Source organism: Eubalaena glacialis, chromosome 14, assembly GCF_028564815.1.
Source record: "Eubalaena glacialis isolate mEubGla1 chromosome 14, mEubGla1.1.hap2.+ XY, whole genome shotgun sequence".
Taxonomy (NCBI): Eukaryota; Metazoa; Chordata; class Mammalia; order Artiodactyla; family Balaenidae; genus Eubalaena; species Eubalaena glacialis.
Window position 1 is genome coordinate 62,305,151 of NC_083729.1, and position 21,256 is coordinate 62,326,406.

A 21,256-nucleotide genomic window follows, 5' to 3' on the forward strand; every position below is an offset into this window, starting at 1 on the left:
TGCGGCTGGTACACCTAGGAAGTGGCCCTACTGCCCTGGTTAATCGGGGGAATCTGGTTCCACCACCCAGTGCCACGTGGAGCAATGAGTTTAATGCACTGTTAAAATGGGGCAAGATCAGGGAAGCATTTGAAGGTGGATTCTTTGATGAAGCAGGATTTAGTTGTATTGAGGGCCTGCTGGAGTTTGAATCCATAGAGAGGAGTGCAGAGGTGTCCAGGCACCAACTGGAGGAATAGTGGCTCCAAGGGAAGGAAGTACCAACGGTGGCTTTTCAGACACTGTGATGGGCTGACGAATGGACTACTTACACCCTTCATCATGATTGGCCCTTGGAGGGATTAGCAAAAGAAGAGGGAGGGAATAGAGAAGATAGAATGGTTCCAAGAAAGGTTGGAACTAAATGTTTCAAATATCTAGGTGAGCCCTAAGTTCCCAGTTCCGATGCCATTTCTGTCTTTCAGCCCCTCGTCGGGGTTAGACTGCAGAAGAAACCAGGCCCCGGGGGAGGAGCACAGCCAGGTGCGGTCCTGGGCCCGGGCAGGGAGTCCCACAGCCCCAAGCCACACTTCCCTTGGCCCTGCACCCAAATGTCAGACTTTACTGGCCAAGACTGCTGACCTCTGACCACATAAGTATCTTGTAGTCTTGCTTTGAGGGTTTGAGACTGGCTGCTGCCCACCCCCCTGTCCTGGCACCTGCTTCAGGGTCTGGCCTTGGCCTCCCGATGAATGACTCCCTCCCCCCTCCCCATTTCATGCTCCTGGCTGTGTTCAAGCCTCCCCTCCCATGCGCAAGCTCAGTGAGTGTTGATGAAAGCCAGTGCCTGCTTGGGGTGGAATGATGGAGGGCAAGACAGTGAGGAATGTACCCAGGACCCCCAGGAGAAGGCGCTCTGGCTCAGGAGGCCCCAGGCCTAGGTTCTGGTCATGGCTCTGTCCTGTAGTCTTGGGTTGGCCTTTCTGGGCCTCAGATCTCTTTTCTGTAAAATGAAGGGGTTGAAAGAGCTCATCCTGCTCCAGAGTACAGTGTCCGGTGGAAGGCTTACAAAGAGAGCATTAAAAACCAAATGTTGTGAAGTCCGAGCTGTACTAGGCACAAAAGGAGGAAGCTTTGTTTGTGATATTGAGGCCACAGCCCAGCTAGTCTTGAAGAGGACAGAGACATGATGCTTACTGAAAACTCGTTGAGGGCCTACTAGCCTGTACCGTGTGGCAAGGTTTGACTAAAACATGTTATCATATTTAGTTCCGGCGATAGGTGTTACCTTCACTTCAATTGTAAGGAAACAAACTCTGGAAGTGTGACTTACATGCCCAAGGTCAAATAAGCTATTAAGTGATAGAACTAGGATTCTCCCCCAGCTTGGTCCAGGCAGAATGGAATAACCAAGTCAGGAGGTTTGTTTTGTGTGGCCCTTCCTTGAAACACTTGCTCTCCTTGAGGATGAAGCTGCCTCAGAACCCATGCCCCTGACCCCTGTTTGCCACCCCCTGCCCCGGCCCAAGAGCTGCCTCTGGGCCTAACCTGTGTGAACCTGGCTCTAGGGGAACCAGCCTCTTCACCCCACATTCCTGCCCATGGAGCAGCTCCTATGGATGTGGAAGGTCCCCGGGCCCCACACACAGAGGCTCCATCAACACCCCAGGTCAAACCATCACTGGCTAAAGCACAGTTGGGGTGTTTCGGATTAAACTGGCCTCTTCTTTGAGAAAACAAGAATGACAGGAGGTAGGCCCAGGATAGCTAAACATGGTTAAGCTTCTTGACTGACAGCTGAGCTCTGGGAGAAGGACTGCTAGGGACAGGAAGGTGCTTTGTGTCTTTTTCAGAAATAGCTTGTAAATGAGTGAAGCATAAAATAGAGTTTCAAATATTAATTAACGTTTTTGGACACTTAGTATGTGCCAGCAACTGTTTTAAGTGCTTCATATTAATTAGCCCATTGCATTCTCACAATAGCTCTATGAGATAGATATTACTATTATGAGCCCATTTTACTAATGTGGAAACTGAGGCGCAAAGAGGGAAGTGACTAGCCCAAGGTCACGTAGCTGGTAAGTGGCAGAGCAAGTATTCAAGAGGAGCAGATACTCACCTGACCAGGATCTCACAAGGCAGGTATGGGCCTGAGCCCTCCTGACAGCCCTCAGTGCCCTATATTCTATGGGTTTCTGCAGACCCAGTCTGGCCTCCAAGGGGGCAATGAAGCTCCATGGCCTTTTGCTGGGGAGATGGAGCAGCTGGGGTCTCCCATTGCCCTCAGAAGGGCTGGAGCACTTCAAGGACTATCCTTGTTCTGAACGGTCTTCCACATGGACCCTTAACAGCCCTCAGCCTGAAACACACAATGGCGACACGTCATCTGTTCCTCATAAAGCCTCCTCTGACACTTGAATCCTTGTCCTGAATCCCTTCTATTTGCTGCTGCTTTATGCTCAAAGAACACGAGGGTCATTTGTATGTTTTTCTCTTGTAAACTGCCTGTTTATATTTTTGCTCATTTTTTCTATCAAAATACTTCATCTTTTCTTAGTGATTGGTAAAGGTACTCTCACATTTGTGCTCTCTCTTTGACTGTTTGCCTTTTTGTTCAAGATTCTCATTCTTGCAGCTCAAGTATAATTCCCTAGCAGTAAATTCAGGAGATGATATTGCACAGTGGTTAAGAGAAGGTACTCTGCAGGCACCCTGCATGGGTTCAAATCTTGTCTCACCTGTTCATTAGCTGTGTAACCTTGGATGAGTTATTTAACTTATTTGTACCTCAGTTTCTCTGTACATAAAATGGGGGTAATAATAGTACTACCTTCATAGGGCTGTTGAGAGGATTAAGTGAGAAAATCTATGTAAGGTGTTTAAATAATATTTGGCACACAATACATGTTCAAGTGAGACCTATTTTTTTTTAATATTAAAGATATTGACCCTTTGTCTGTCATTTGTTACAAATGTAGTGGAAACCAACTGCCCTGTAATGTTGGAGGGTCCTGGTGGATGGTGGTTTCAGCTTTGCTGAGCTTCTGGAAGGATTGTGGTATTTTTGCTTTTGAGATAAGAGTACAGAAGAGATGAAATGCTCTGCAAGACAGAAGGAGAAGAATTTGGAGCTAGAAGAATTCTGGGATGTAGGGTGAGAAGGGGAGATGGAAGTGAGAGAAGAGGCATTGTGGGTGAAGGAAAAATGTGGGTAGATTCCAGAATATGACCCCTCTCCGTGACCCTCAGAGAAGTCCACTGGGTAATATTTGGTGTACATATGGTTCTTTTGGTCTGAAATCTGCATCCTGGTTGACATGAAATGACTATCTCAAGCCTTGAAGTCAGAGGACATCAGAGCCGGCTACACCTTTGGCCCCTGAACTGGCAAACCCAACCCATCAAGATGCCCAGGAGGACCAGGAGTTAATATTTGGATTCCACACACCTATTTAAACCCAGTTTGTCTTTTGGCTGTGTGTTTTCGTTATGGTTGGAGTTGACATTGTGATGCACCACCCAGGTCTCCCTTTAGGACTGTAGGGCTTAATCTCCCAGTTGCAGAGAATGCTGCCAGCAAAAAACCCTCAGCTATCAGCTCTCAGAGCCACCTTGCCCAAGATCACAGGTGCAATAGTTATTTGATTCTACCTAATAAACTACTCCAAAACATGGGAGCTTAAAACATTTATACTTTCTGTGGGTTAGGAACTTGGGAGCCACTTAGCTTGTGGTTCTGGCTTAGGGTCCCTCACAAGGTGGCAGTCAAGATGTGACCAAAGGTGCAGACATCTGAAGACCTGACTGGGGCCAGAGGATCAGCTTGTAAAGGTGACACACTAGAACTGCTGTGGGCAGGAGGGCTTGGTTTCTCACTATGTGGGCTTCTCCTTGGGGTTGCTTGAGCATCCTCACAACATGGCAGCTTTTCTTCCTTCAGTGGAAGTCCAAGAAGAAGCCACGATGCCTGTTATGACCTGGTCTTGCCATCACTTTTGCCACATTCTATTTGTTAGAAGTGACTCACTAAGTCTAGCCCTTGTTCAAAGGGAGGGGAAGTAGGCTCCACCTTTCAAAGGGATGAATGTTAAATAATTCGTGAACATATTTTTAAACCACCGCAAAGCCCCATTCCTGGAGGAGCCCACATCTAAGGATGTAAAGGCCAGGCCCCTTTCCCCAACTTGGGACAACTCTGAAGGGCCATCCCAGCTACAGAGCTCCCTATGGGGTCAGCATAGCCTTCACTGAGATGAAACACAGTTCAGCCTCTCACTGCTCAGTCCTGCTGGCACATGTGATATTGTCAAGAACACTGCTAGTAGACTTCCTACACGCTCCACCTCAGAACCCACCTGTGAAAATGGTGTTTTTGTTAACGTGTTAATGTTTTCTTATGTGGTAAATCGATTAGTGTCTTCCTTTGTGGATTCTGCTCTTGTGAGTGTTTTTAGAAAAGCCTTCTAAATCCTGAGATGAGATAAATACCTAGATTTTATTCTAGGTCATCTATGATTTCAAACTTTACTCTTAATTATTTAATATAACTGGAGTTTATTTTAATATACCTTGTGAGATAGAGATCTAATTTCACTTTTCACCAATGTTTCATCAATGGCCCTAACATTATTTTTTTTAAAGAATTATTTTTCTACTGACTTGAAATGACAACTTTACATATGTATTAAATTCTACCACTTAATTGGATTGGTTTCTGAACTTTCTACTCTGTTCTGGACCCCAGCCACATTATTTTGATTATTATATATCTAAAGTAGATTCTAATATCTGAAAGTACAAGTCTCTTTTCCTTTTTCTTCTTTTTTGATATTGTCATGAGTTTATTCTTTCAGGATAATTTTACAATTGTTCGTAATTTTAAATTTGACAATTGCTCCACCTCCTAAAATCACACTGAAATTTTGATTGGGATGTGTTAAATATATTGATGTCAGTTCTTCCAAAATATCTATTTATGAAAATCTCATTTAAAGTTCTTTTTGGATATGGCTAGGTGCATAGATGGTATATATGAGTAAATATTGTGTATGTGTGTGTGTTTTCACATAGATCCCACTATGCTTATTAAGCTTATTCCTAGATGTTATGGGTTTTGTTGCTATTGGGGATATATTTTTCTTCATTATGTTTCCTAGCTGGTTATTTTGGTGTATAAGAAATCCATTGGGATTTGTATACCTGTTTTTCATCAAGCCACTATCCACTCCTACTGTTTTAATACTTTTCTAATTGATTCTCTTTGGTTTTCTTAGGCAAACTGTAATATTCTCAAATAAGGATAATTTCTCTTCCTCTCCAATATTTAGACCAACAAGGAGGAGAGCATCACCCTCAAGATTCAGAGGAAGAGCACATTCTTGCCTTGTGTTAGTTTTGTTTCCTTTTCACATGCAAGTAATATACAAGCATAGCACAAATGTTAGAAAATTTTTTAAAAATTAAACACCTGAATTGTAACTGCCTATTTAACATTTTCATGTATTTTTGTTTTAGACTGCTTTCTATGGAAATATATATATATGTTTATGTGTATGTCTATCTATATAAAACCATAAATGAATTTATAGATATAAAATAGACACTATTTGTAATGTGAATTTTAAACTTTCTATATCATCTAAGTATTTTCAGGAAAATATATCTACAACATAATTTTATATTGCTTTATGTCTTTATATCATAATTTAAGACCTGCATACTTACATAGTTTGTTTAGATTTAGATTTCTAGAGGGGTGATTGAGTAATTTTGTTATTGAATTTTAAGCATTCCATATATATAAAAGTACAAACCCCTTTTTTGTCACATATTTTGCAAATATTTTTACAGTTTGCATTATGAAATATAGAAATATGACATAATACCTGTGTATCCTTTCACGTGGCCTTATGAAATAACAACTTGGCAATTTGCCTTAGATTTTTTAAAGCAACAAAACATTCCTATTACACTTGATGTACTCTCTGTTCCTTTCCCTAATTGCATCCCCTTTCCTCTTTCTCCAAATCTAATCACTAACCTATTTTTTTAATATATTATGCTCATACATGTTTTAATAGCACTGCTACAGGTGTGTGTCCATTAACGATGTATGTGACATTGTTCTGCATGTTTTATGTTTTGAAACTTTACATGAATGAAATTGTACTGTAGGTGTCCTGTAATTTGCTTCTGGTGAACACTGTGCTTTAAAAATGTATTTGTACTGAAATATACAGCTGTAATTCATTCATTTTAATGGAGGCATAGTATTATATTTTATAAATAGATCACAATTTATCCATCTTTTTATTGTATGGCATTTAGGGTTTTCCTTCTAAATTTTCATTATAAGAACAACATTTCATTGAATATTATTGCATGTGGCTCTTATGTGCATGTGCAAGAGTTTCTCCACATACATGCCAAGATGTGGACTGCCTTGGTAGCTGGTGTGCATGTTTTCAGATTCCCTAGATGGTGACAAATAGCTCTCCCAAGCAGTGGTGCCATTTTACTCTCTCCTGGGTATTGTTTCTCTACTCCAACTCATAGTATTATCAGACTTTTAATTCTTGTAAATATTATGGATAAAAAGGGTTATCTCACTGTATATTTTTACATTTTCTTGATCCTGAGTCAATTTGGTTAACTTTGCACACATTTTTTGGACATTGGGGTTCCCTCTTCTGTAAATCCTCACATATTTTGTCCATTCTTCTATTTATTTTTCTAATTAAATTGTAGTATTCCTTTATAGTTTTACCTGTTGCAGATTGTTTTACAGTTGGTGGTTGGCTTAGTAAATCTGTATAATGTCTCTGTTGAGAAAAATCTTAAACTTTAATGTAATCTTACTATCAATCTTTTTCTTCAGGGTTTGGGTGTGTGTGTGTGTGTGTGTGTGTTTTAAATTTGGCTTTCCCTATCCAAAGATGATAATGATAGTGTCCTACATTTTCTTCTAAAAGTTAAAAACTTCTGCTTTTTATATTTGATCTACCTGGAGTTTTGTGGTTTTTTAAATATGATGTGAGGTAGGGATCTAATTTTTTTTCCATATGGATAACCTACTATTCCAGCACCATTCGTTAAATCACTCACCCTTTTGCCACTGGTTTGTTATTGTGCTTTTTGTCCTATTAACTTTCTATATATGAGTGCATCTGTTTCTGTGCTCTCTGTTATATTATACTGGTCTTCTTGTCAATCCTTACACCACCAACACATTATGTTAATTATGCCTTTATAATGTCTTGATACATGATCAAAAGAGTACCTGTATCAGGTTTTTTCAAAAGTTGTTTTTGAAGTGTAGTTAAGTATAATATTTTCCCCCTTTATATTTAGTCTTATATTTGGGAAAGTGTGCCCCACCTCAAGATTACAAAAATGTCATAGAGAGAATTTTTGAATATTTGATAGCTTCCCTACCTTCTTCCCTGCCAAAGAATATTCTGTGTCTGCTTAGATCCCTGATTTTTTGTTATATCTACAAATACTTGGTAGAAAGAGCTGCAGAATCAGAAGGCCCTAGAAGAGGGGTCGGAGGCTTTTACCTGGGAAAGAGGATTCCGGCAAAAGAAAAATGTATATCCACAGAAGAGAAGGAGTGGGAGAATTGAGTCATGCATTCTCAGTTTTTAAATGAATTTTGATTGGGAGTTTGAGTGGAACAAATACCAAATTTTGTAGCTACCAGCTGTTGTACATGTGGAGAACATAGAGAATGGCAGAGATGGGGAGCGCATTTTTTAAATGTTTTGTGGTTCATTAAATATGTGCTTCTCTCACACAGGCACATACTGTCACTACAGCCCATTGGTGTTTACTCAAGAGTAAGGTTTAAACTCTTTTCAGTTCTATTTTTCTGTATAGATTCTGTTTAACTGTAAGACTGAACTATGAAACTACCCAGGTTTTATTTGGATAAATAACCACCTGTTTTTTTTTTTTCTAGTGCTTTCACAATTCTACAATTTATTTATAAATGCACATGGTAGAAAGTAGATGTCCCTTCCATATCTGTTCCCCAGTATCCAACTTGTCTTCTTCAGAAGAAAATTGTGTGACCAGTTTCTTAGGTAACTTTCCTGAGATACTCTAGTATAAACCGTATATATACTTTATGTTCCCTCCACCTTCTTTTCCCACTTAGAGTAGCACACTCCATAAAGTGTTCTATACTTTCCTTTTGTCCCCACTGAATGCATTAATTGGAGATCATTCCTTATCAGTGCATAAATATCTTCCTCATTATTTTTAACAATAACATAATATCTTAGTATAATGGACACATCAGTGTACCTATCCAGCCCTTTCTGGTGGACCTTTAAGTTTTCCCAGTGTTTTACTGCTGTAACTGGTATATTGAACAAGCATGTCTCATGACATAACCAAAATAAAACTTTATTTTTTTTTCTTCCATCATTCCTTTAAAAGTATTTCTTTAGGTTAACATTTCCTGTGTTTATTTGAAAACACTGGAAGTTCTTATGGGTTTTCATTTTTGGTCAAACACAGCCTCAATTCAGAAATTATAATATCTATTCCCATGTAATGAGCCAACTCCCTGAACTTGACTTAGTGTTAGTAAGCCTTCAGTGGAGTAGGGACCTTGGTCCATTTGCTTCTTTTCCTTTCATCACCCCTCCCCCCACTAGTTGCTGTTTTACTCCCCATGAGAGTCAAGATGGGGGTAGGGGTAAATGAACAAGGAAAGGTGAAGGAATGAGATGGTTGTTACCATTTGGTGGGGTGATTTTGAGTTCTCTGCCCCTGGCAGATGGCTCATGCTGCCTCTTTCTCTTGGTGAGCTTTGGGGGGTTGTTGGAGGTTCCCTAGAAGGCCTGTCTTCCCTGCAGTTCTCCTGGCCTGTCCCTAATGATCCCTTGGGACTCCTTCCTTGGTGTGAGCATATGGAGGTATTGCCACCCTTGTTCTCCCTTGGCTTTCTGGGCAGCTCTACTAAACCAGACTCAGGGGAACCCCATGCTGGTGCTCTCTTTGGCACATGGCCCATATCTGGCCTTGGAAACATTTATGTATCCCTTATCCTAACAATCTCTGATCCCAACACAGTGATGATTTCCGGGCTTCACCACCAAAGCCACAAGGCAGACCTTCTCTGACTTCTGAATTTCTTGGGAGTGTCAGCCCCTGGCCCCAGGCCACTTTAGTACCCCCAACCCTGGGCCAGGCACTGGTCTTCTGTGTCTCCCACTGCTGGCAAAGCCTCTTGAAGCTCCCTGAGAGGTTCCTTAAAACTCCCCTTCCTAGTCTTGACAGTAGCCTCCCTCACTGGTCCCCCAAATGTCGGTGAAGACTCAGAAAGACAACATTTCTCTCTAAAGAATCCCCTAGTGAAATGCCCCGCCCTTGTAGTCTCAGACCTTGTTTTCATCCTTGATGTGGCAGAGCAGTCCAAGAATCATTGAACAGATTCTTGGCCAAATTCCATTGTTAATTTATGGAGAGGGCGGGGTATACGGCACATTCATTTTGGTGTTCTGAGCCAAGAAGAGTTGTGTCCTAATATTTTGTTACACTGTCATAAATAATGCTGCCGTTAGTATTCTTGTCCAAGGATATTTATTTGTGTATATCCATACAAAGTACCAGATGAATTAACAGAAGAGGAATTGTGGTGTTGATGTGTATGAGCATCCCTTTATTTATTATTTAGTAGGTATTGCCAAATTGTCCTCCAAAGAGTTATACAAATTGCTCTCCACCAAAAATATATGAGAGTGCCTATTTCCCACCCCCTTGATAAGCTTAATATTTTATTGCATTGGCCAAAAAGTTTGTTCGGTGAATGAATAAGTTTTCAATAAAGTTCTTGGTGAAAATGAAAAATGTGTCTTTTATTTTTACTTAAAACTAAATGAACTTTTTGGCGACCCCAGTACATTTAAGCCTTTAATCTACCTGGATTTATTCTGACATAAATTATTCCCTGTCCCAAAATACATTAGATAGTAAATTCAAATTTATTTATTAAATAAATTCATCCATTCCCTACTGACTTAAAATGCCACTTTTAACTTGCAATATTTTCTTGAATATTTTTGGACTTTTTCTGGGCTTTGTCTTTTGCTCCACTGACCTGTTTTGCCTATTCCTGCACTAGTTCCATATGATTGTGATTATTATAACTTTATTATACATTTTAATATCTGGTAGGGAAACTCCCATTTCATTACTCTCCTTCTTCAACCCCCCTCTGGATCTTCTCAAACTTTATTTTTTCAGTGATTTTTAGAATAATTTTGCCTAGTTCTAATCATTTTGCCATATGGATTTTGGTGAGGATTACAAACAATTTATAGCTTAATTTGTGGGAAATAAACAACTTTCCAGTACTAAATGTTCCCAAATTAGAACACAATATTCTTACTGATTAAAAATTCAAGTGAGCTTTGAGTTTTACATATATATGTGACATCACTTACATTTGTTGCTATTGTAATCAAGATCTTTTTCCCATTATATTTTCTAATTAGTTAATACTGGCATATAAAAATCTTCTTTTTGCAAAATCTTACCATCTCCAGTCATATTTAATTTTCTTGAGTTTTCTAAACAGACAATCAATCATATTATCTGTAAATAATGATAACATTTCTAACTCTATTCCAAGATTTATACCACTGATTTTTATTTTGTTTAATTACCAAGGCTTTGTCATCCACTACAAAGTTAAAGTTATAAACCCATATCTATTAGTGTCACCAAATATAGAGAGTAGTTGTGAAGACACATGTCAAAATATTAACAGTGGTTATTATCTTTGTCATAACTTCTGTGTTTTGGTAATATTTGGTAAATATCAGAAAAAATCAACAAAGATAATTTCTGTAACTAATTTAAGTCTATAGTTCTATAATTATCCAAGTCAAGAAGGAAAAGAGTACCTACTTTTCCACTTCCAGTGGTGATGGATTAACAGGGATAGGACTTACCTCCCACCTTTTAAACAACTAGAAACTAGAAAAATATATGAAACAACTGCTTTCAGATGTTGGACAACAGGCAGCTCAAGACTGTGGTCCTGGGGAGGCGGGGAACAAATAAGGAGACCCCTCTGATTGCACCGGCTTCTGTCTGGAGGTACCTTCTGGACCACAGAAGAGGGAGGGGTATCCCAAGCTGTGTATGGCAGTCTCGCTAGGTTGAGGAAACAGAGATTTGAGTTAAGGGAGTCTGAGGCAGCTGAGTGCTGAGAAGAATTCCCAGATGGAGTAAGCTATTTAGAAAAGAGCTTGAGAAATTTGCATACAGAGGGTCCTCTGTATTTTTGATGAATACTAAGATGATTATGCATGGAGTAAAGTTCCATGAGGGTGGGAAAGGAATAATCAGGGAGTCATATGCTGAACAATTTTAAGATATCAGACAGGACTGGAAGAGTCCTTGTTGTACATGTAGAGCAGAGAACATAAGAAGGCTCACACATTAATAGTAGGACTAAACCTAGATTAAAGGCTCACCAGAAAAATGCTTAAAACAAGTCTTGAAAGGATGAGCTAAGCCACTAGGAATTTCACAGCTTACTACAACAAAGCCCAATGCTCTTTAGAGGAAGGCAACAAAATCCCAACTCTCAAGAATGCATCATTGACAATGTCCAGGGAAGCCTCCAATATAAAATGTGATCCATAACCAGGAAAAAAAAACCACTCAATAGAAAGAGATTCAGATGGTATAGATGATGGATGCTTAAACAGATATTATGAATATGTTCAAGAATTTAAAGAAATGGAATAGATAGGTAGATAGATGATATATTTCAAATGGAACATTTGAAATGAAAATTTTCCTGAATGAGATTAACAGCATATTAGAACCAGCAAAAGAAAAATTGGCAAACTTGAAGATACAGCATTGGAAACTATACAACTGAAGCAGAGAGAGAAAATGATAGGGGACAGGGTATAGAGTCTTAGTGATGTGTGAGATAATATCAAGGGATCAAGGGCATAACCTGCCCATATGCTATTAAAATCTCAAAAGAAAAAGGAGAGGGGCAGAAAAGTATTTGAAGCTATTATAACTAAAAAATTTCCAAATTTGATGAAAATTATAAACCCACAGACCACCCCCAAATTTAACAAACCCCACAAAAGATTAACAGAAAGAGAAAACTATTATAAAATTTCTAAAAAGTGATGTTGAAGAGAAAATCTTAAAGGTATCAAGTGAAAAAAGATACATTATATACAGACAAGGATAAGCGTATAATCACAGACCTCTCATCAAAGACTTTTCAAGCCAGAAAACAAAAATGACATCTTTAAAGTACAGAGACAAAGTGTAAAACTAGAATTCTAAATTCAGTGAATATTCATTTTAAAATTGTAAGTACAATTAAACCTTTTTCAGAAAAAGCTGAGATAATTCATTATTTATATACTTCATTACAGGAGTGTAGAAAGAAGTAGTTCAAGTGGAAGGAAAATGATACCAGATGAAAATTGGGATCTATACAAAAGAATGAAGAACACTGAAAAGGATATAAATATAAAATATTTTTTTCTTATTTTAAATTTCTTTAGGGGGAGTGGCCAAGCTGACAGAGTAGAAGACCCTGAGCTCACGTCCTCCCATGGGCATACCAAAATTACAACTATTTACAGAACAGCTATTGATGAGAAAGATCAGAAGACTAGCAGAAAAGATCTTCTACAACTAAAGATATAAAGAAGGGACAACAGTGAGGCTGGTAGATGGGACAGAGACATGGCATAGCCAAACCTCGTACCCTCAGGTGGGTGACACACGAATAGGAAGATAATTACAAATGCAGAAGTTCTCCCCAAGGAGTGAGGGGGTCTGATCCTCACATCAGGCTCTCAAGGCTGGGGGTTCTGCACTGGGAAGATGAGCCCTCAGAAAGTTTGTCTTTGAAAGCCAGTGAGGCTTACTTTTGGGAGAGCCAGAGAGTTGTGGGAAATAGAGACTACACTCTTAAGGGGCACATACAAAATCCAACACACTCTGGGACCCAGGGCAGAGGCAGTAATTTGAAGGGACCCCAGGTCATATGGAAGAAGAGGCAGAAGGAGAGGCAGGAGCAATTGGAGCTCAGCCTGGGGACATAGGCACTGGGGCAGCCATTTTTGTGAGCTCGTTCTACCATGAAGACATTGGTGCTGGTAAACACCACTTTGGAATCTCCCACTAGCTTATTAGTGCCTGGACCTAGCCCCATCCACCAGTACTGGGTTGCCTCAGATCAAGCAGCTAGCCAAGTGGGGACACAGCCCTATTCACAGGCAGACTGGATGCTTAAGACACCCTGAGCCAGTAGCTGCCCTGGGACTTAGCCCTATCCACTAGAGGGCCCAAGACCTGGCCCCACACACCAGTGCATGGGCACTAGCCCTGGGACCCCCAGGGCCCTGCAGCCAGAGAACCTGGGGCCTGACTCCACACACCAGTGGGCTAGCACTAGCTTCATCCACCAGTGGGCAGGCATTAGCCCCAGGCTCACCTGGGTCATGGCCCTGCCCACTAATTGGCTAACACACCAGCTCTGAGATCTCCAGGGCCCTGCAGTCAGAGACCCTGGGACCTAGCTCTGCCCACCAGAAGGCCAGCACCAGCCCTGGGACTCATTTTACCCCTCAGCCAGCTGCCCCAGGATCCAGCCCCACACACCAGAGGGCTGTCACCAGCTTTGGGACACCCTGGACCCTGCAGCCAGCCATGTCAGGAACTGGCCCTACCCACCAGCAGGCCAACACTAGAGCCAGAACACCTGGCTCTGCAACCACTCACCCTGGAACATGGCTCTGCCCACCAGTGGGCCAGCACTAGCCCCAGGACACCCTGGCCTCCACAGCCAGACACCTTATGACCCAGCCCCACCCACCAGAGCAAGCAGCCTCTTCACAAGCCAGCACCTGGCAACCAACTGGACTGGGGGCCACCCATGCCTCCCAGATCACTCATAGCAGTCAACCCACAACAACAAAAGGACCCATGCAGTGTGCATGGTGGGCAACCCTCTGCATAGAGCTCTGGTGACCAGAGGGAGTTTGCTGCTGGGGTGCATAGGACATCTCCTACAAAGGCTACTTCTACAAGGTTGGGAAAAATAACCATCCTACCAAATACATAGAAATAATAACAGCTAGGCAAAATGAGGTGACAGAGGAATATGTTCCAAGCGAAGGAACAAGATAAAACCCCAGAAGAACAACTAAGTGAAGTGGATATAAGCAATCTACCTGATAAAGTGTTTAAGGTAATGGTCATAAAGATGGTCAAAGGACTCAGGAAAAGATTGGATGAACAGAGCAAGAATATAAAAGTTTTAAACAAACAGTTAGAAAATATAAAGAAGAACCAAACAGAGATGAAGAATAAATCACTGAAATGAAAAATACACTAGAAGGAATCAAGAGTAGATTAGATGATACAGAGGAATGGATCAGTGAGCTGGAAGACAGAGTAGAGGAAATTACTGATGCTGAACAGAACAAAGAAAAAATAATTTTAAAAAATGAGGACAAAGAGACCTCTAGGACAACATCAAATGTACTAACATTTGCATTATCAGGATCCCAGTAGAAGAAGAAGAGAGAAAGGGGCAGAGAACACATTTGAAGACATAATAGCCAAAAACTTCCCTAACCTGGGAAAGGAAACAAGCATCCAGGTCCAGGAAGCAAAGAGAGTCTCAAACAGGATCAACCCCAAAATGACCACACCAAGACACACTGTAATTAAAATGGCAAAAATTAAAGATATTTTAAAAAAGAATATTAAAAACAGCAAGGAGAAAGCAACAAGTTCCATACAAGCAAACTCTCATAAGGCTATCAGCTGACTTCACAGAAACTCTGCAGGACAGAAGGGAGTGGCACTATATATTTAAAGTGATGAAATGGAAAAACCTATAATCAAGAATACCCTAGCCAGCTAGGTTCTCATTCAGATTTGATGGAGAGATCAAAAGCTTTACCGGCAAGCAAAAGCTAAAAGACTTCAGCATCACAAAACCAACTTTACAAGAAATATTAAAGGAACTTCTCTAAATGAGAAAGAAAAGGCCACAAGAAATATGAAAATTACAAAAGGAAAAATCTCATTGTTAAAGGAAATATACAGTAAAGGTAGTAAATCGACCATGTGTAAAGCTAATAGGAAGGTTAAAAGACAAAAGTAGTAAAATCATCTATATCCACAACAAGTAGTTAAGGGATACACAAAACAAAAAATATAAAATATGATGTCAGAAACAGTAAACATGGTTGGGGAAGAGTAAAAATGCAGAGTTATTAAAATGTGTTTGAACTTAAGAGATTAGCAACTTAAGATAATCACTTTTCTATATAGATCACTATGTATAAACCTCATGGTAACCACAAACCAAAAATCTGTAATAGATAAACACACAAAAAAAGAGAAAAGAATTCAAACATAACACTAAAGATAATCATCAAATCAGAAGGGAAGGGAGCAAAAGAAGAAAGGAACAAAAAAGTACTATAAAAACAACCCCAAGGGGTTTCCCTGGTGGCGCAGTGGTTGAGAATCTGCCTGCCAATGCAGGGGACGCGGGTTCGTGCCCTGGTCTGGGAGGATCCCACATGCCACGGAGCAACTGGGCCCGTGAGCCGCAATTACTGAGCCTGCGCGTCTGGAGCCTGTGCTCCGCAACAAGAGAGGCCACGATAGTGAGAGGCCTGCACACCACGATGAAGAGTGGCCCCCGCTTGCCACAACTAGAGAAAGCCCTCGCACAGAAACGAAGACCCAACACAGCCATAAATAAATTAAAAAAAAAAAAATCCCAAAACAATTAACAAAATGGCAATAAGTACCTATCTATCAATAATTACTTTAAATGTAAATGGACTAAATGCTCCATTCAAAAGACATAGAGTGGGTGAGTGGATACACAAACAAGATCTATATATATGCTGCCTACAAGAGACTCACTTCAGATCTAAAGACACACACAGACGGAAAGTGAAGGGATGGAAAAAGCTGTTCCATGCAAATGGAAATCAAAAGAAAGCTGGGATAACAATACTTATATCAGACAAAATAGACTTTAAAACAAAGACAAGAGATAAAGAAGGACATTACATAATGATCAAGGGATCAATTCAACAAGAAGACATAACAGTTGTTAAATATATATGCACCCAACATAGAAGCACCTAAATTCATAAAGCAAATATTAACAGGCATAAAGGGATAAATTGACAGTAACACAATAATAGTAGGGGACTTTAATACCTCACTTACATCAATGTACATATCATTCAGACAGAAAATCAGCAAGGAAACATTGGCCTTAAATGACACGTTAAACCATAGACTTAATAGATATATATAGAACTTCCATCCAAAAGCAGCAGAATACACACTTTTCAAGCATACATGGAACATTCTCCAAGTTAGATCACATGCTAGTTCATAAAAGAAATATCAGTAAATTTAAGAAAACTGAAATCATATCAAGCATCTTTTCTGACTACAACACTATGAGAGTAGAAATCAACTATAAGAAAAAAAAAATGCAAAAACTACAAATGTGTGGAGGCTAAACAATATGTTACTAAACAACAAATGGGTCAGTGATGAAATCCAAGAGGAATTCAAAAAATACCTGGAGACAAATGAAAACAAAAACACAACAATCCAAAATCTATGGGATGCAACAAAAGTAGTTTTAAGAGGGAAGTTTATAGTGATACTAGCCTACCTTAGGAAAGAAGAAAAATCACAAACAAACAATCTAACTTTACACCTAAAGGAACTAGGAAAAGAAGAACAAACAAAGTCCAAAGTTAGTAGAAGGAAAGAAATCATAAAACTCAGAGCAGAAGTAAATGAAATAGAGACTAAAAGAAAAAAGGAAAGAAAGAAAGAAAGAAAGAAAGAAAGAAAGAAAGAAAGAAAGAAAGAAAGAAAGAAAGAAAGAAAGAAAGAAAGAAAAGATCAATGAAACCAAGAGCTGTTTCTAAAAGATTATCAAAACTGATAAACCTTTAGGCAGACTCATAATGAAAAAAGAAAGTGGGCTCAAATCAATTAAAATCAGAATAAAATTACAGGAGAAGTTACAACTTACACTATGAAATACAAAAGATCATAAGAGATTACTATGAACAATTATACACCAATAACATGGACAACCTTAAAGAAACGGACAAATTTCTAGAGATTTACAATCTCCCAATACTGAACCAGGAAGAAATAGAGAATATGAACAGATCAATTACCAGTTATGAAATTTATTCAATAATTTTAAAAACTCCCAACAAACAAACTCTGGTATCAGAAGGCTTCATAGGTGAATTCTACTAAACATTTAGAGAAGAGTTAACACCTATCCTTCTCAAACTTTTCCAAAAAATTGCAGAGGAAGGAACAGTTTTTGAACTCATTCTCTGAGGCCAGCATCACCCTGATACCAAAACCAGAGGGAAAAAAAAAATCACAAAAAAGAAAATATCATTGATGAACATAGATCCAAAAATCTCAACAAAACATTAGCAAAACAGATCCAACAATACATCAATAGGATCATACACCATGATAAAGTTGGATTTATCTCAGGGAGGCAAGGATGGTTCAATATCTGCAAATAAATCAATGTGATACACTTCATTAATTAAATGAAGAGTAAAGAACATGATTATCTCAATAGATGCAGAAAAAGCTTTTGACAAAATTCAACATCCGTTTATGATAACTCTCAACAAAGTGGGTATAGAGAGAATATACCTCAACATAATAAAGGCCATATATGAGAAGCCCACAGCTAACATCATACTCAACATTGAAAAGCTGAAAGCATTTTCTCTAAGATCAGGAGCAAGACCAGGATGCCTAATCTCACCACTTTTATTCAACATAGTATTGGAAGTCCTAGCCATAGTAATCAGACAAGAAGAAAAAATAAAAGAAATCCAAATTGGAAAGGAAGAAGTAAAACTGTCACTGTTTGCAGATGATATAATAATATACATGGAAAATCTTAAAGATGCTACCAAAGTACTACTAGAACGCATCAATGAATTTGGTAAATTGCAGGATACAAAATTAGTATACAGAAATGTGTTGCATTTCTATATACTAACAATGAACTACCAGAAAGAGAAATTAAGAAAGTAATCCATTTCCAATTGCATCAAAAAGAATAAAATACCTAGGAATAAAGCTAGCTAAGGAGATAAAAGACTTGTACTCAGAAAACTATAAGATACTATTGAAAGAAATTGAAGTCGACACAAACAGATGGAAAAATATACTGTGTTCATGGATTGGAAGAACTCATATTGTTAAAATGACCATACTACCCAAGGCAACCTACAGATTCAAAGCAACCGCCATCAAAATATCAATTGCATTTTTCACAAAACTAGAACAAATAATTCTAAAATTTGTATGCAAATATAAAAGATTCTGAATAGCCAAAAAAATCTTGAGAAAGAACAAGGGTGGAGGTATCATGCTCCCTGGTTTCAAGCTTTATTACAAAGCTGCAGTCATCAAAGCAATATGGTACTGGCACAAACACAGACACATAGATGTATGAAACAGAAGAGAGAACTCAGAAATGAACCCACACTTATATGGGCAATTAATCTATGACAAAGGAGGAAAGAATATACAATGAAAAAAAGACATCCCCCCAAAAAATTTAAAAAAAAAAAAAAAAAAAAAAAAAAAAAAAAAAAAAAGACATCCCCTTGAAGAAATTGTGTTGGGAAAAATGGACAGCTATATGCAAAAGAATCAAACTGGTCTTCTCTCTCACACCATGCACAAAATTAAATTACAAATGGATTAAAGATTTAAATGTAAGACCTGAAACCATAAAACTTCAAGAAAAAAATATTGGCAGTAGTCTTTTTGACATCAATCTTAGTAACATTTTTTTTGATATGTCTCCTCAGGGAAGAGAAACAAAATAAAAAATAAACAAATGGGACTACATCAAACTAAAAAGCTTTTTCACAGTGAAGGAAACAAAACAAAAAGTAGCCCACTAAATGGGAGAAGATATTTGCAAATAATATACCTGTTAAGGGGTTAATATCCAAAATATACAAAAAATTCATACAACTCAACATCAAAAAACAAACAACCTGATTTTAAAATGGGCAGAGGATATGAATAGACATTTTTCTAAAGAAGACATACAGGTGGCCAACAGGCACATGAAAAGATGCTCAGTATCACTAACCATCAGGGAAATGCAAATCAAAACTAGAATGAGATATCACCTCACACCTGTCAGAATGACTGTTTTCAAAAAGACTACAAAAAACAAGAGTTGGCGAGGATGTGGAGAAAAGGAAAACATCATGCACTGTTGGGGGGAATGTAAATAGGTGCAGCCACTATGGAAAACACTATTGAGAGTCCTCAAAAAATTAAAAATAGAACTACCATATAATCCAGCAATTCCACTCCTGAATATTTATCCAAAGAAAACAAAAACACTAATTAGAAAAGATATATGCACCCCTATGCTCATTGTAGCATTATTTACAATAGTCAAGATATGGAAGCAACCTAAATGCTCATCAATAGATAAATGGATAAAGAAGATGTGTTATATATATATATATATATATATATATATATATATATATATATATATATATATATATATATATATATATATGGAATATTAGTCATAAAAACAAATGAAATCTTGCCACTTGTAACAACTTGCATGGACCTAGAGGATATATGCTACATGAAATAAGTCAGGCAGAGAAAGACAAATACTGTATGATTTTACTTATATGTGGAATCTAAAAGGCAAAACAAATGAAAATCATAACAAAACAGACAGAATTACAGATACAGAAAACAAACAGGTGGTTGCCAGAGGTGCAGTGAGTGGGGGAGGGAAAAAAAGGTGAGGTAGATTGGATTAATCGGTTAGGATTAGGGTTACGGTTAGGGTTAGGGTAACCTAACCCTAGGTTAGGATATTACAAACTCCAGTTGCAAAATAAATGAGTCATGGGTATGAAATGTATAGTGTGGGGAATATAGCCAGTAACTGTAATATCTCTGTGTGGTGGCATATCGTAACTACTCATCATGGTCATCTTTTTGAAATGTATAGAAATATTGAATCACTATGTTGTGTAACGAGAAACAACATAGTGTTGCAGGTCAATTATACTTCAAAAACAAACAAAAAACTCATAAAAAAAGAGATCAGACTTGTTGTTACCAGAGGGGGTGTGTAGAGGGGGGATTGGATAAAGGCAGTCAAAAGGTACAAACTTCTGGTTTTAAGATAAATAAGTACTAAGGATGAAATTACAACATGATAAATATAATTAACACTGCTGTATGTTATATATGAATGTTGTTAAGAGAGTAAATCCTAAGAGTTCTCATCATAAGGAATATTTTTTCTATTTCTTTAATTTTGTATCTATATGAGATGATGGATGCTCACTAAACTCATTGTGATAATAATTTCTTGGTGCATGTAAGTCAACTTATTATGCTCTATACCTTAAATTTATACAGTACTGTATATCAATTATATCTCAATAAAACTGGAAGGAAAAAATAAATTTCTTTAAAATATAATTGATTGTTTGAAAACAATAAGAATGAAATGTGGGGTTTATAACCTATTAGGAGGTAAAATGTATGCCAATAACAACGCAAAGAATGGGGAGAGTGGAAGTATGTTGTAAGGTTTTACGTAATGCATAAAACAGTGTAATGGTATCTGAATGTGGACTGTGATTAGTTAAAGAGATATATAAAAAAAAACTAGAGCAATTTCTAAAAATAAAACAAAGTATAGCTAAAGAATCATGGTGGAGCCAAAATAGAATTATAAAAAAGAATTAACTCAAAAGAAGACAAAAAGTATAAATGGGACAAAAAGAAAACAAATGGTAAGATGGTAGAATTATGTACAACTGTACTGATAATCACATTCAGTGTAAATGGTCAAAACAAGAGTTTGGTAAACATTTTCTGTAAAGGGCCAGATTGTAAGTATTTTAGGCTTTTGTGGGCCATACAGTCTTTGTCACAGCTAGTCAACATGCAAAAACAGTGATAGGCAATATGAAACTGAATGGTACAGCCATATTTGGTCCACAGAATATAATTTGCTGACCTCTAATCTACACAATTCCAAAAAAAGGCAGAAAAATTCAGTCTAGATAAAAAAGCAAATTCCAACCATATGCTCTAAATCATTTAAAATATAAATTTACTGGGGGCGGAGTCAAGATTGCAGACTAGGAGGATGAAGAATTCG